Raw genomic sequence first — 16,637 nt, 5'->3', positions numbered from 1 at the left:
GTGCTAGTTACTCTGGTCACGGTGGAGACTTCCACAAGTTTTATGGTTGGACAAGAGGGACACAGGAGCAGGACCATGTTTCTGTCCATTTTTTGCACGCACACACACACACACACACACACACACACACACACACACACACACACACACACACACACACACACACACACACACACACACACACACACAAATTATCACATACCGATGAGACCTCTCCAAACCCATCCCAACCTGGCCTGCCCAGCATCTTTCTGACAAAGGCAACAACTGAGTGACATTTCATTCCATTACTGCTCGTCTCCCTGCCTTCACCATTGCTCAGCCTTAGATGAGGCAAGATCAACTGTAAATTGCCAGGCTGAGCTAATCGGGACAGGGGGAAGAAGGTGGGAATGACTGGGTAATTGAAATGAATTGGAATGAAAGAAGAGACTCTGGGAGTGGGAGGACCTCGAGCCGCAATGCTCATTTGACCCATCTGAGATTTTTTGTAGCCTAATCATGCCATACTGTTTACTGGAAATGTGTTTTTGTCTTAGCCTTTAGTACTCTCTGTAGCTCCCTCCTGACCAAGAGTGCGTCTTGCGCTCTCTCAGATTGGGGTTCCATCTGATGCCTGTGCTTTTATATTGGACTAGTGGAGCTGACTTGTGTTGTTTCTCCTCAGGTGACCTTGACCTTGACGATGCTTTAGTCAGTGATCCAATAAACCTCATTCTTTTCTTTTCTTGCTGCGTGTTATGCACGTTTTTGCCATTGTGGTTCCTTTAACATTCCAAGCACTTTTTTTCTTTCTCAGACGAGATCTTAACTTGGAGGTAATTAGTGTTGAATACACATTTGCCGGGGAAATTGTAGGATCATGACATTCTTACCTTACCTGTCATCTAAGTTAAGTGACAACTAATGACTTCATTAATATGATAATTAAGCAGCGATCATTTTTAGGTTGGCACAGCCACTGAAACTTCATTAGGTCCCCTTTCTATAATATTGCTAATTGCATGTCAATTATGTCATTTAGCCTACTTAGACATTAATTTCTATGCAAATTTTGCATACATTTGCCCGGCAGAAGGCAGTACTGTGATCTGGGCATCTGTGTGTATTTATATATCTCCATAGATATATACACTGCAAAAGTATTATTATTATTAAATATTAAGTATTTCAGGTACTGCAATCTGCATACAAACTCCAAATTACTTCAGAACTACAAATGAAGATTTAAACCTAAGAAATTAAAATCCAAATGTGATTTACTTTATTTCACTGTTATTTCTGCTAAAGAAATCATTTACTCAGATGCAAGAAACAAAAAAACAGTACTTTATATTTGAACCATCTTTGTTCAAGTCTTGGTCCTCTTCAACTTCAGAAGCCTTATTTTCCTTGCTGTCATAGGTGAAAACACTCTGCAACATCCACAGAAGGCTGCATGATCACCACAGTCATAACATCTTCATTTGCGGCTCTAATAAGCGCTGCTAAGGTTACAGGAGTAAACCTATCCGCACGCTGTAGGCCGTTTGATTGAGAGAGAGAGAAAAAGAGAGTGAGAAGGCGAGTAAACATGGGTAAAATGGATTCTCACTGTCTATATTTCATGTTGAAAATTGGCTCATAAATCCAGTGGTTTGATCTATGGAACCCGTCGTTGCTTGAAAAAACCTCCGTAAATGTGTAATTTCTCCCTTGACAGAACACAGCCGAAAGGCTATCTTTCTTTTGCTTTCCTCCCCTCTCTCTCCCCTCTTTCTCTGTCTCTCATTCTGGCTCCCTCTCTCTACCAGCCTGGTGTTGGATTAATGCTCTGCTCCCTTCCCCTCTCTCCTTTCATGCTCCTCTGATATCTTCTTTTCATCACTGCTCATCCATTTATCAAAACTGGGGCTTCTCTCTCCCTCTATCTCTCAATATCTAAACCCGTCTTAACTTATATGGCAGGTATCTTGTAAGATAGGCTTCAAGAAAGTGGAGGTTATTAATAAATACTAGTCTAAATTGAAAATAGGTGGGCAGGGATGCATCACCAGCCATGTGTGAATGATTAAGACCCCCATCTTGCACCATCTGCCATGAGCTCCATCCAGGCTACAGTGTACGTTCTGCAACACTGATGTGAAAAGCATGATGCAGAACACCATGGCGGAGTGTCTTATAATGTGGTTGTGATGGCATTGAGATGGGATCTCTTTATCAAGGCCAGACTGAAGCTTTAATAACGGCCTAAGAGGTGCGCTGGCTGTTTATCATAATTGAACTGTATCCAGGCTAATCGCTGGCATACGTCACTGTCGAAGGGGTCGTTCGGCCGCACCAGCCAGCAATGCTGGTGGTGGTGATTGAGCACACAGTTAAGAGAAAAGATGTGTACTGAGGGACATAAGGCAGGAAGAGGCAGGTAATAGATGTGATAGAACCCTGTTCAAATACATCACGCCTTAAGGTAATCGGTGATGTGACAATGATTAGATTGTCGATGCTTTCTCTCCTTGCTGTGGCACAGTGCTTCATACCCATCATGTCACATACAATCACTGATTACTACAAGGGAAAGAAGCAGAAATGGTCAAACAGGAGTGTAAGGACAGGCTGGATAATTTCCATTTTAAACTCCTGGAGTGAGCACTTACCATATGGGCCATAACAAATGTCCAAAACAGACTTTCACCTCCATGCCCCTCTCATCTCCACGTCTCTCACTTTGACTTTCCCCTCCTCCAGTATTTAGGTCACCTTGAGGGAGAAAACTTTTAATCATTGTTCCACATCAAATTCACCTGTGCCCTCTGGGACACCGAGCTGCGACAAAGGAGAGGGGAGTTGAAACCGCAGGTAGGAAAATCACAGTCGCCCTCAGGGCTGGACAGTGGAAGTCATTTCCACTGGATTCTTTGCTGGTGGGGGAAGGCCTACTACAACACAAACCCAATCACTGGTGCTAAGCAGTGCTTACAGCTAGGCATTAACCCCACTGTCCACTCTCCACATTAAAGCCCTGGGGAGGCAAAAGAGAGTGGAGTTGAGTCGAGTGGAGCGGAGAGAGTGGGACTAAATCTTGACTTCCTATTCCTCTGTACTGTTCTACTCCCTTGAATATCTACGGTCAGGTGTTGTTGTCTTTCAAGGTGTCCTACCATGAAAAGAAGCAATGGCTCAGGGTGGTGGTGAAATAGAAAAAGTCATTTTAATTTCCTTGTGTAGTCATAAACACAAGACAATCAAGGTGGATTTAGCTGAAAGATCCTTGTGTAATTTTATCTATTCAGAAAAGAAAAGTTATATAGGCTCCATTCAAGAAACTACCTGAATTTACACACTTATGTTGTGAATGAGACTAAAGGGATTAAAAATGGATTTTATTTAAAGAAGTCAATTTTAAATTGTTGCTTTTATTTTTAAGTTTTAAAATCATTGCCTGTCAGTGTAGCTTTATTTTTTTATTGTGTGAGTAATGTGTTCCAACTAAACTGCATATGGTTGCAAAACATCACTAAATATTTTCTTACCCTGACTCATAATATAGTTGAAATAAATTATTACTTCTGAAATCAGTAACAATTCTTTTTATTTTTTGTCCCACCTCGGGGGAGTGGAACAAGCTGAAAACACAACATTGAAAATCATTATCACCTTATAAAGTTATGGTGAAAGTGTAAGTGCATTTACAAATATAGCAGATACGGAGCAACGTTAGCATTCATTTGGACTTGTGTTTCTGGCCATACGAAAAATGTAAATCACTATTTACTAAACTTTAAACTCCGTTATATCTCTACCAACTCCTGTAAAGAAAAATCATTTGCTTCTTTAGCTGCCAAATGCTCCGTTGTTCAGCAGGTAATCGCTTATTGTGTCTGTCTGCTGTTTGTTGCTGAGCAAGTAGTGTACAGCGGCTTAATCAAACTGCAGAGCTGGGACATAATTCACTGTCAGTTTATCATACATTTGCTCCTTTCACATAACACATAGTCATTTGATACATTGCTAATTTAAAATGTCTTGATTAGAGCAGCTTTAATGATGAAATATGTATAAAGAAAGGTTTCTAAATCAGGTGGTGGACAACACACAAAGATATTGAAACAAGGTTAACCTTAAAATTCTACACTAAACTATAATAAAATGTATAGATGTCCTGAGTGTTTATGATTTTACTGAACTCTTGTCCTCAGCTTGCATGTGCATCCATATATATGGACTTTTATTCCATTGTCTATCTTAGCGAACATGGTGAAGAAGGGGGAGCACATAGGGGTGAGCAGAGTGTGGTCAGTTGTGATTGCATGCTGACTATAAAAAAGATCAGGTCAGACAGATCTGCTGTGTGCAGCCCTCAGAAACTAACCGGTTTGACTTGATTTGTCAGTGAGAGATAGAGAGGCCTCTGAACAATATGTGACAGAGTTACCTTGGCAAACCAGTGCAGCGAATGTTCCCCTCTTCACCTGTGCAAGCACGATTCTAACAAAGGGAAAAAAAAATCCAATTTACCATGCGGATCCACAGCTGTCACAGCAGGGGAATTAAACATTACCCATAACTCACTGGTGGTGCTGAGCAGGTCATCGGATGGCAGGGGATGGTAACATCACTCTGGGGTGCAATAACAAAGGATTTTAACCTCTGACTCCGTCACTAGGGCTGATGGTACAACATCCCACTCACCAACAGCAGCTTTCACCAAGCTTGTTAACAATCTCTGGCTGAGCTGACGACTCAACTTACCGGTACACACCTTTCTACACATCGCTCAAATTCTTCCCTAACACAAACAGGAGGACATGGGGAAATGTCAGCATAAATGCAATGCTTTCCACCCCACTGGGTACTGGAGCAGTTCCTTCATAGGGGTTTGGTGAGATCCTGTAGCTGCTAGCGTCCTGGTGTCATCACCCACACAGGCTGCTTGCCTGGCTGGCCCGCCACCACCAGAGCCTCAATTACCTGACTGACGTTTCATTAGCGCCTGCAGCTGATCCCGTGGCAGAGAGGCAGTGGGGCGCAGAGGAGCATGGAGCAAGAGAGAGAGAAGGGGGGGACGAGAAGGAGGCTTCAACGCATTACATTTTCATGCGCTGTCAGAGTCACAGCTCTGAGTACAGCCACCCAGCCACTCATTACATTGCAGTCATTTAGTACGTGCTCTTATTGAGCTGGACTGTGTATACTGAAATAGAGCTGGCTGGGTTTTATCTGGTGACACCAGTTCTGAGCTGACATTCACATTCCTGCCCTGGATTGTTGGAGCAGCTGAGAAGTGTGAGAGGTTGGAGGTGTATGTGTGTGTGCACATGAGATGTAAGGTAGCAGCTAGAGGAGACAAATCAATCTGGTGCAGTGTACTGCTCAGAGGTTTATGTCTTGTGTTTTTCTGTGTGTATGCTTACATGTGTGGAACCATGTATGTGTGGTTGTGTGTCCTGTACCTGGTTTTGTGTGTGACGCGTGTGGCCTCACCATCCTTGGGGTTAGTGCAGGCCATGTCAAAGATGATCCAGGGTGGAGCTGAGGGAGCTTAGTGAGACCCCCGGCCTGAGCCTCTCCACAGAGCCCACGCTTGGCTGGCCTCTCCTTCCCATTTGTCATCCTGGGCCAGTAAGACCCCCGGAGAGATTAGGGCAGAGCAGAAAGACTGGAGGAGTAGCAGGAATAAGAGGATCAGTTAAGCTATAAACACAGACAAGTTTGTGTCTCTCACCCACTCTGGTGCAGTGACAGTTTGTAATGGCTGTCAAAAGTTCGCTCTGTGCCGTATATCTTTCTTTAAAGGAAACCGCAGTGCCTGAATGTGCCAGACGTCTTGTGTCGGCAAAACACAACAGGTAAAAGAACTTTTATTGGTTTGATCAAATGCTGCGTGTGTCGTGAAAAGCGGGCTGAAGTTGGACATTTCACAGAAGAGGTAACTATCGACCCACATTGGCCCAAGCTAATGAACCATGACCCAATGCAGAACCGAGAATGCAAAGGTTTGCCTGTAATTACAATTCTGTGGCACAAAGACCATTAGTCAAATCCTGAGAGCTCCTTCATTACCATATTTTTGAATATTCTACTTAATTATGCAAAGGGAATAGTGAGGTAGATGAGAAGTTTTAAGAAAGCCTCATAAAGTCCCTATTAAGAGCAGAGGGGATTAATGACAGTTAATATGAGGGCAATCAAACATTTAATGCAAAGGCCCTCCTGCAGGCAAACAGTATTTAAATGAGTCAATTAGACATTCATTATCTACAAGCCTATAAGTGGAGTCAGATCTGCATAAATGTTGGTGCAGGGAATCACTCCCCTCTAAAAAGGAACTAATGAAATATTAAAAAAGTTAACAACTTAGACATGGAAAATGTACAAATATTGATTGCTAGAGGGCTGGTTACATGCTGTCGTCAAATCAGTGGAGAATGTGTGATATCCACTGGAGATTGTCTCATAAATCATAATTATCGAGTTAGCATGATCTCTCCTCCCAATTAGATATGTAGCATTGTTGAAATAGAATGAGAGAGGGGAAGGGGAAGCCCTCCAATTGTCCAATTGTCCATTAGAAAATTACATCAAATCCTATACGTGAATATCTCCACTGTATAAGTGCCTCTAAATTATTCTTATGCTAACAAACCGCCTTAAAATAAGTAGATATGCACAAAAACATACATATTCTGCAGAGGATGACTTGGATAATGTACCAAACTATGCAGATATATCATTGTCAGGACCTCCTCCCTCCCTCCTTCTATCCTTCTTTCTTTCCCTCTCTCCATGTCTCTGAGCCTCCACTCTTGTCAGTTGCCCCAGCACACAATTACTGTGTGTGATTGCTATCAGGCGGGACGGTCGGGGAGGCTCCCAAATTAGGGCCTAAATAGGATTTCCTACATGGCGAAGGGCACAGGCCTGGACATGGTAATGAAAGCCTATACATCACAATCAGGCCGACAATCCTATTCATACTGCAACACATTACTCTCACTCCTCATAATTATAGAGGGGTGACAGACGGGCCTGTGAGGCATGGTGGAGGAGGCGCAAGAGCCACGGGAAGGAGGAGGCAAGGGGTTGAGGGTGGGTGGGTGTTGGGGGTTTGTTACTGGGAAGGTGGCTTAGCAGAGCAGTGTCACAGTTAGTTGCAAGTGGCTTCTTCTCTCCACTCCTGTGATCTCTTGATACCTGAAGTGGCCAGATTAGGTTGGATTCCACTGGGTTGAATTCAGCATATTTCCAGTGTGCTATTCAGCCACCTATAGATCCGTGTAATTACGGAAAAGAGTTCTTATTTGGGCATTTTCTCCCAAAGGGAAGATTCTTCCAGTGGGGCACCGACCACATCTTCCATCAGAATGACTGACACAGTCACAAAGACACACGCGCAAACACACCGCCTCACACAGAGCGATGTGATGAGATGTGAGAGGGACAGCTTCACGATCAATACCACGAGCAGGAATCAGCGATGGGGAGAATAAGACAATGGCCTATCAGATTGAGGTTGACTTCTCCTTGTATGTGTGGCAGGCCTGTGACAATAGATTGGCCCAGAAATCAGATGGCACTCCCCGACAGGGTAGGGGGAAAAAGAGGAGACAGATGAAAAGAAAGATTGCTAATGCTCTCCAAGCAGGCATTTTAATCTGTGACAGAGGAGGGATTTGGTGAAAGCCATTATCACACAGCTACCCGCCTCTTTCTCCCTCCCCTTTCTTTTGTGATAAGACAACCTTATCACACTGCTTGGGGGGGATTGTGTATGTGTATGCGTCCACACCTTTGCATGTGTTTGTCTTGCAAAAATGGGATATTCCAAATGTGATTCATTGGACCCAAGAAAGCCCTACTGTATCGATGTAAATCACCTTCACCTTTCAAAAGAACTCAGTCAAACGGTAAGCATCACAAAGTGGATTCAGATCACAATAACCCACTTCACTGGGCAAAGAAACACCCATGACAGCCAGGAAACACATTGGGGCGCATTGTGTTCATCTCTTCCCTGCTGAGGCCTGAGGGAAGAAGCCACCTTGATTTTCTGTGTGTGTGTATGTGTGTGTGTGTGAGAGAGAGTTTTCGGTGTCTCACCTGCATGATCAAACTTCAACAGAGAGATGAGATGATGATGGTGTCCGCCCACTGAGGTCACATATTCACCTCTGGAAAGCATCTCCACTCTGTCAGCTGGACCAGGTGCAGGAGGCTGAATACTGTGTGTGTGTGTGTGTGTGTGTGTGTGTGTGTGTGTGTGTGTGTGTGTGTGTGTGTGTGTGCACATGTGCATGAGGCAGCTGATGGAAAGATGTGCTTAAGATGACTCCTCCTGATGTAATGGACTGATAGAGGTTAACTGTGTGTGTGTAGCCAGGTGACCGTGTGCGTGAAAGCATGTGCTGTAAATGTGCTTGTACGTGCCTGTGAATGTATGCCTGTGTGTGTATGCATATATTTGCATGTGTGTGTGTGTGTGTGTGTGTGTGTTGGACAGCAGCCTATGTCCCCACTTAGTGCGTGTGTGTCTCCTCAACATGGTGTCCCTTCTGTGATCAGGACAATCCATCAGGCCTTGCAGCTCATTAATCACCAGACAGACACACATGCACATACACACACAATCAAACACAGACACACACACCTTAAGGATCAGGGCAGGCAGTGATAAACAGTGGGGTTAGTTTAGAGCACTCACACCTGCACCACAAAGAGCATGTCGGCACCAGGCGACACAATACATCCGCAGCCATGACCATGGCCTCAGAGGGCTTTTTGAAGACAACCTCCAGAGACAAAATGCTGTACCTCAAAGATCTTATTCTGGTTTTACTGTTTTGACGTCAACATTTATTCTTCTGTTTCCAAGTTTATTTAAAAGGAAAGTCCACTGATTTGACACTTCAATTTATAAGTCATAAGAAGCACTACTCATTTGATGTCTTGTTTGTGGTTCTGAAGGAGCTTTGTCAAGTCTAATAAATTAAGCCCTAACCATGGCTTGAGGTGTTATCTTCTCTTTGCTGGGCTTTGAGACAAGCCTGCAACACAAACTGGGGGAATAGGGTGTGAAAGAGATGGACATTTAGCAAAAAGGGATGATCTAATAAAAGACAATATAGAGTTGCATTCCAGGAAGTTTAGGATCCAGCATTATTGGAGCTTGTTTCTACATCTCTCTCACAAATCCAAATGTATGGAGGAGCAATACTTGAAAGACACATATAAGTATTTTTCTGATCTTCTATCAATGCCTTCTAAGTTCATTCCGTGATGTGACAATGCTGTGGTTAAGGTTTGGTTAGTTTTAGACACCAAAACAACTTTTTTAGGTTTAGGGAAAGGTCCGCAAGAAAAGAGAGACCAATAGTGGCCTCCTGTGTTAAAGTTCAACACTTTGTTGACCCATCCACCCCAACCTCCCCCCTACATGGACTCTTTGGCTCTATAACTACATCACCCCACATCTTCTTTAGCTTAATACATAATTACTATGACCATTAGAGGATGTTGTCACTTGAATATAAATATATGTCATTATTGGGGATTTGCAGGAATGACAGTCGTTGCTCCTGGGAGGACAGTCATTTCTTGAGGAGACCCTTCAATTTGAGTAGGTCACCACTGTACAGCGGTTTTCACAGTTACAACCCTGAGGTCCACTTTGCCTCTGTGCTCGTCTGAAGTCTCCACTCACGGCCTTTTACTATGGATCATCAGATCAGAGCTGAGCAGCCTTCCATAGAACCAGCATACTGGCTAATTCACTATTGATCCTGGTCCATAGACCAATTTCCACTTGTGTTTGGTTTGGGACTACAGTTTCGGTCACGCACCGTCTCTCCCTTAGGGACCAGGGAGAAGCCCCTGCCACTCTCTTATCAGACAGAGAGCACACACACAAAGAGTGTGTGGGATGGAGAGAGATGGGGAGTGAAACACAGGAGGGGGAGCGTTACTAGCTTGCAGAGAAAGGGAGAGAGGTCATTAGTGGATGGTGATGAGGTCCAGAGTTTCAGAGAAAGCAGAGTGGTGCTGGCTTTGTGCGAGGTCGCAGTGTGTTATGTGGCTCCAAAGGGACTGGCTGCCATTGGTTCATTCAGTGCAGATATTACGGGGATGTATTTTTTCGTTAAACACACGAAAAAATACAGAGCTGTCCATGGTACTGAAAAGAGGTTGCATGTTAAAAGACAAGCTTTCTTTCTTCCTTCCATCCTTTCTTCTTTCTTTCTTTCTTTCTTCCTTCCTTCATTGTTTCATTGCTTCATTGCTTCATTGCTTCCAGACACTAACGCCAGTTATTCCTGGAGGTCAACGGCGGTGTCTGTCTGTGGGGTATTGTGACTGGGGAGATTCATTAGGATTGTGTCACTAAGTAAATGTGTGTTGACCTGGGCCACTGGCAGACACACTCCCCCGATGCTAGGAGCCAATCTTCAGCGCGCACACTCACACACAGACAATGAGGGATGCCTCAGAGATCAAACCTGTCCACTCCTCACAATCCTCTTCCACCTTCCTCTCTCTACTCACCTCTAACTCTCCATCGCTGTCTCCACATTTCTTCTCACCTGCCCCCAGCATCCCCAAACACACCATCTTTCCTTTTTATCTTCCCACCTCTCACTCTCCATCTATCCACCCTTTCCCTGCCTCTCTTCCTATACCTGTCCTGCCTGTCTCCCCTCTCTGCTCTCTCTCTGTCTCTCTTTTTCTTTCTCCCAGTAACAACATTCCCTGGACTAATTGCAATTCTGTCAGCAGGTAAATGCTTTGTGACCAGTCGCTGACAATCACGCCAGCCAGCCCCCAGGTTGCCACTGACAGTCATTGTGGGGCAGACAAGACAGCCTCAGCAGCGCTGGCAGTCAGTTAGCAGGCAGTGTATATGGATGTGGCCTCTCAGCTGCTAGTGTGTGGCACTCCCATTACCCCACCACAGAAAAAGGTAGACAGCCACGGAACAGCTGGATAATGCACTGACTGACGATAGACTCTACCTCTCACACACTCTGCTTCTCACCTCGTCTCTGGGCCCATGACAATGCCATCTTGATACTGTCAGGTTAGGAGTCAGCCAGTGTGACATGTCAGCACTCAAACAGTTGACTCCTGATGTACAATATTAAAGCGAAAGGAGACTTAGTCGGGGGGAGTGGGGATTGATGATGAATGATGGATTAAAGGGGAATACAGGGGTATCATATTTTTATACACAACTGCAACACCTATCATGCTGGAATCATTTCAGGTACCATCAATCAAATGGCAAAATGATGCTTGTGTTACTGTGCAGAAACTGTGCAGGACTTTGAATGTAGGATCAGCCTTAGCATAGCTCCTTGATAACCAGGCTCAGCTAATTAAAGCAGGCTGTTGACAGTTGTCAGCGTGACCCTTAGCACAGCACTCCCCTGGGGGTCCTGTTAGCATGCTAATGCTAATCCCCAGTGACGGGGGACAGGGCAGCGCTGTCCCCTGCAGCCCCATGCTGTTGTGACCACAGGATGTGTCAGGACAGGCACGATGATGTGCTAACATAGAGACGTCCCCATGTGCATGTCACACATCTGTAATTAGAAAAGAGGCAGGCAGCGGGAGAGCTGGAGGGGACAGTTGTTGTGGGACCACTTGATCTCTGTTGCCGACACAGCTTGGAAAAGAGCAGTCTGCGCCTAAAACGGGCTTATAAAAGAGCAACTGGTTTCACAGGCTTTAATGCGACAATTTGCCTTAATGCAAGCTCGGGAGGCATGTTGGGGGTTTGACGTGAGCAGATTCACAGAGAAAAGAGCAATACAGGACCACACTGAAACAGAATCACTAACCAGTTAACATTATAACTGGTGGGGGGGGGCTCCTACACCTGTCTGTCAGTCTATCTGTCTCTCTTTCTCTCTTCTCCTCTCCAAGGGAAGGTCAAGGACACATGCATATTCATGCAGGAGCCTGGCACAGGATCGATGGGTTTTAATTGTTTTCTCTTGGTTGGTGGAGGGACGTGCCAGTGTCTATTGATCTGTTTGAGCAGAGGCCACTCACAGAGCACGACTGAGAGACCTTTACCTGACTGAACACTGATAGACCCTGTGTGTGTATGTGTGTGTGTGTGTGTGTGTGTGTGTGTGTGTGTGTGTGTGTGTGTGTGTGTGTGTGTGTGTCTGTGTGTGTGGAGTGGAGAGAGGCTGGGGAATGTGTGGTGATTAGGATTTTGACACACACAAAACCAGAGGCGGCATGAAAGGGCCTCGTGGGGCTTAGAGGGGTAGATGGACATATACAAAGGTGACACACCGCAGCAGAGAAAAGGGAAACATAGTGCAAGGTTTGCTAGGTTTGAGTGATGCTGTGGGGAAATACCACTTAGAGTGAATGAATGAATGCATACTTTTACTCAAGTGTCATACAACAAACTGACATTGGTTCACAAGATGCTACTTACATTTTACATACACTTAAGTATTTACATTAATATGCTATTTTACACTTCTTCACCGCTACATTTGTTTGAGAGCTATAGTCACTAGTTACTTTCCAGAATATGATTTTACATGACAAAACGATGACATCCTTAAATATAATGCTTGTTAAATGGTTTATAGAGTAGTTCATTTAGCTCCACCGCAAACAGCTTCAACAATAAAACGCTTTAACATTGATATATCAGGATAAACAGTCTAATCATGTCATGTGTAATAATATATTACAATCTCAATTTCTCTGCCGAATGAGTAGTTTTATTTACTACACTTAAAATACGTTTTGAACAATACTTTCATTTTGAATGGAGAACACTTGTCATCAAGTATGTTTTACATTGTTGTATTGGTACTTCTACTTAAAAGTGCCCTCTGGACTTATGTTTAAATTCAGTGTTTCTTGAGACTCTTGTAATCCTGAGGTCGAACAAATATGCTTAATGCATTTCCTTCCTCATAAAACATTTGCCATGCCGATTTTTTAAATGTCTAAAATCCTAACTTTCTAGTTAATCTAGTTTACTAGCTAGGATTTTTCCTCTTCGCTGCCTTGTTTGGCACATTGCCCCAAACTGTAGATCAGAAAAGCTAGCTATCTCAGTTAGTCAAGCAGCTAATTTAGCTCTGAGACCTACACAGGCCAGTTTGACAATAAGGAATAGGGGAAGTGAAGCAGGAGAGGAGCAAGAGGGAGGTGGGGCATCAGAGAGGCAGCATATTTCAATGGTGTGTAGTGTATTTATCTGTTTGATAAGGAAAATAGGTGTAAGAACATTTCCTTTCTTGACATTTTGTGAGTTTATTTTGGTTATTAGACTAAAACAGAGAGCTTGTGTAACATAGTGAACTTGCTGCTCACACACATCTCCCAGTTTAAACTATGAGGGAAGACCTGAACTATATGCTAACGGACTATCACCTCTCGAGGTACAAAGTGGTATTATGAGATGGGACGGGCTAGCGCTAGCTGGTTAGCAAGCTAACTTCATATCTCTGCAACACACAATACATAGATGTCTTGGATCTAGCGTCAAAACTGTTACTTAATTTTTTAATATTTTAAACTCTCAAATCTTTAAAATTTTTACACATTGCAGCTTTAACTCAAAGATCCTGTCTAGTGAATAGTAGAATATAAATGCATTTAATTCTCAACCTCATCTAAATCTTAGAGGGGACACTTCAAATGTCTAATAAAAATTATAAGATAACAATTTAATTTAACAATTAAATAATTTCTTGATGCTTTAATTTTGACGCCGTTTTTATGGTTTTGAGAAACATTTACATCTGAATGTACATTGTGAATAACAGCTGAATGTGTTCACCTGCCTGTCTCCCAGTCAACCACATCTTTCCCTCCGCAAAGATTATCCCCTCCAGAGGCCTCCGCTCTCAGTTTCATTTATTCTTTTGTAGCTGGTTGAATTTGTCAATTTGAACAGGCAAAGTTGGGAGATTGGCGGCAAGTGGGGAGTAAAAGGAGGGTGCACAGAGTGGAATGGAGAGGAAGAGAGAGAGAGAAAGATAAAAAGATTGTGACAGTCATCCATTTGACCCAGGCTGTTGAGTGAGAGCAGTCTGGCTTGTCAAATCTCTGTGCTAACAGTGAATAGCCATATCTGTGCAGAGCATAGAAGGGTGTCATGCACTATGGTTTCATGGTTCAGGATAAGGCTGGATAAAGCCATTGGCTGGATGACACACAGACAGACACACTTCCACTTTCTCTCTAACTCCCTGTCTCCCGCTCTATGTTACTGTCTTGACCTGAGAATGAGAAGCGTGAAGAACTTATTTCAACCAAGTATGCCTGTTTATGTGGAAAATGACCATCAATGAAAACCCCTGCTGTATTTTAAAGAGAGGAAACAGTTTCTTGCTCACAGATTAAACCTTGTACCCTCCGAATATTGAACAATGAGAATCCTCCACCCCTGCCCTCGTCCTCCTCCTTCTCTCCACTACACTGTAATATCCTCCTCATCCACACGCACACAGGACCTATTACCAGCTCATTAGCCTGAATCATACAAGAATTAGACTCCAGCCCGCTGACAATAGCTCAGAGAACGGGCCTGTTTCTGCTCAGGAGTCAGGGGTTAAGTTACCAATCAAAATAGCCATGCAGATGTATTGAGACATTTTAATATTGGCCATTGTGGGAGCTCTTAAAATTTTAATCTCTCACTGGCATTGCTGCCCCCCAAGGCAACTCAAATAACGGTCTTCAGGAGGGGGGGTTGGTGTTCAAAGAACTGATGTACCCTGTGGCATTTGGATAATTGTGTTGGAATTGCTACCTTGCACAGTTTTCAGGCTGTGTGCCCTTTCTTCATTTTACTTCTTTGCTTACCTGGACCATGGATTTTTCTGTCCTCTCACCCCCAAATGTAGGATTTCACGTTCTCTTCAGGTCCCACTCCAGTGACCATTCTCCTTTAAAACCCTTAAACCCAAGCTGCTTCTGATGGAAATCAGAGGGACACTGGCCACGCTAGGAACCAATATACTGAGACAAACACTGTATTAGCACTGTCCAAGACAGAGTGGGCCAGGTGTTGCTGCCGTATCACAGTTAATATAATGTAAACCACCAGAGGGGGCCAATGATGAGTACTGGGCCAGAAGAATGGGCTCAACCCAACATTGAAGTTCACAATGCTGTTTTACATGTTTTACAACTGGACAGCTGATTATTTCCATCTCACCTGTCAGGTCTTCCCATCTCCTCTTTATTTCCTCCTTCCACACATGGTGTGGCCCTCCTCATCATCCACACACATCCGACCCCCCTCTCAGTGGTCCTATCCTCTTCCAGGGTTCAGACTAATGACTAGTGACAGTCCACTGAGGGGAGCGAGCTGTTTGCAGTCAGCAGTGCGTTTGTTGGTAATTATTTTCCAGAGTGTCACATTAGTGTCAGCCTCATGGCGGTGAGAGAGGACGGTGGGGGGGGCAGTTGGTTGCATGGGTGAGGCGGAGAGCAAGGGGAGGGGAAAGGGTGTGATGTTTGGTGGTGGGCAACGTTGTGTTTGTGTGTGTATATGTGTGTAGATTGAAGTGGCGGTTACGGGTTGAGGACACAGGCTGTCACTGCTACATAAGACCATAGATTAAGGTTGGAACTGAGTGGGAGAAAAGGAAATGTTGTACAGTTTTCCTACTGCTTTTCACAGTACCCTTGAATGAATTTCTGACTTAAATGATAAAGCTGGTAAAATTTTATATTTTTGTCACTATCAACATATCTTATCTAATAGTCCAAAACCAACAATAAATTTGTCCAAAGCCTAACACAGCTTATTTCTCTGTGTCATAGAACTCCATTGTTTTCCAAATACTATTAAAAGCACACATCAGCCACAGTGTTGCACTATCATCCCTATCATGCTCCTTTATTACAACAAACAAGTACATTGCAGTTCATTTTGAGTTAGTCTCGCACGCACTGTCCTGCTGCTATAAATATTTACATCACTTTCTTAATCACTTTATGCCACGTAGTGTTATTTTATGTTGTTGGTCAATTCTAGAATTCCACAATGCCTTCTATTGTATTCACTTGTGTATCATAGAAAATGAATAGTAGCTGATCTTCAGTATGAAGAAATACACTTGGGGCTTAGTGCCAAGACTAGCACACTGATGGTTCTGGCATTTTCAGGGGATTTGTTGACAGTAAGAAAAATGTATCCTTTAAGTAAAGTACGTTTATAATTGGACAGTATGTTCCCTGAAGTCACACAGCATGCATTGCTTATTCTCTATCCCTATTAAATATATTTCGCCTCTTTTACAACCACTTGAATCAACAGTGTTCTGTTGATGAAACTGTTTTCAGTAAAGGGAATTTAACTTTAGCAGTGTAGAGAAAAAGTTGAGTACATGCAAACAGTATCGGCCTGCCGACATGGGTGTGCTGTGAATATGTAAACATACAGAATCCTGGTGTGTGTATGTGTGGGCGTGGGTGTGTGTGTGTGGTGGGGGGCAGTCACCAGCCCCCTTGGGAGGAAGCGATCAATGATTGAGACCATAATGCACCTCTCTGTATTCCTCCTCACATTCATGCTCACTGGCTGCTTTGGGGAGCTGTCTCACACACATACACACACACATGCACACATGCACACACACACACACACACACACACACACACACACACACACA

General features: G+C 43.8%; 1 protein-coding gene across 1 annotated transcript in view; it reads left to right on the top strand.

The window, feature by feature from the left end:
• The window catches only part of dmap1 (DNA methyltransferase 1 associated protein 1), a 9,093-nt gene extending 8,366 nt beyond the window's left edge, over positions 1–727 (top strand). Inside the window, exon 11 of the transcript XR_006825200.1 lies at positions 16–727. The gene's annotated coding sequence lies outside the window, so the exon portion shown is untranslated. The remainder of the gene's footprint in view (positions 1–15) is intronic.
• Positions 728–16,637: the final 15,910 nt, after the last annotated feature.

The sequence above is a fragment of the Micropterus dolomieu genome, linkage group LG05, assembly GCF_021292245.1.
Source record: "Micropterus dolomieu isolate WLL.071019.BEF.003 ecotype Adirondacks linkage group LG05, ASM2129224v1, whole genome shotgun sequence".
NCBI lineage: Eukaryota > Metazoa > Chordata > Actinopteri > Centrarchiformes > Centrarchidae > Micropterus > Micropterus dolomieu.
The sequence above is the reverse complement of the archived record's forward strand: the minus strand, read 5'-3'. Positions and strand labels throughout refer to the sequence as shown.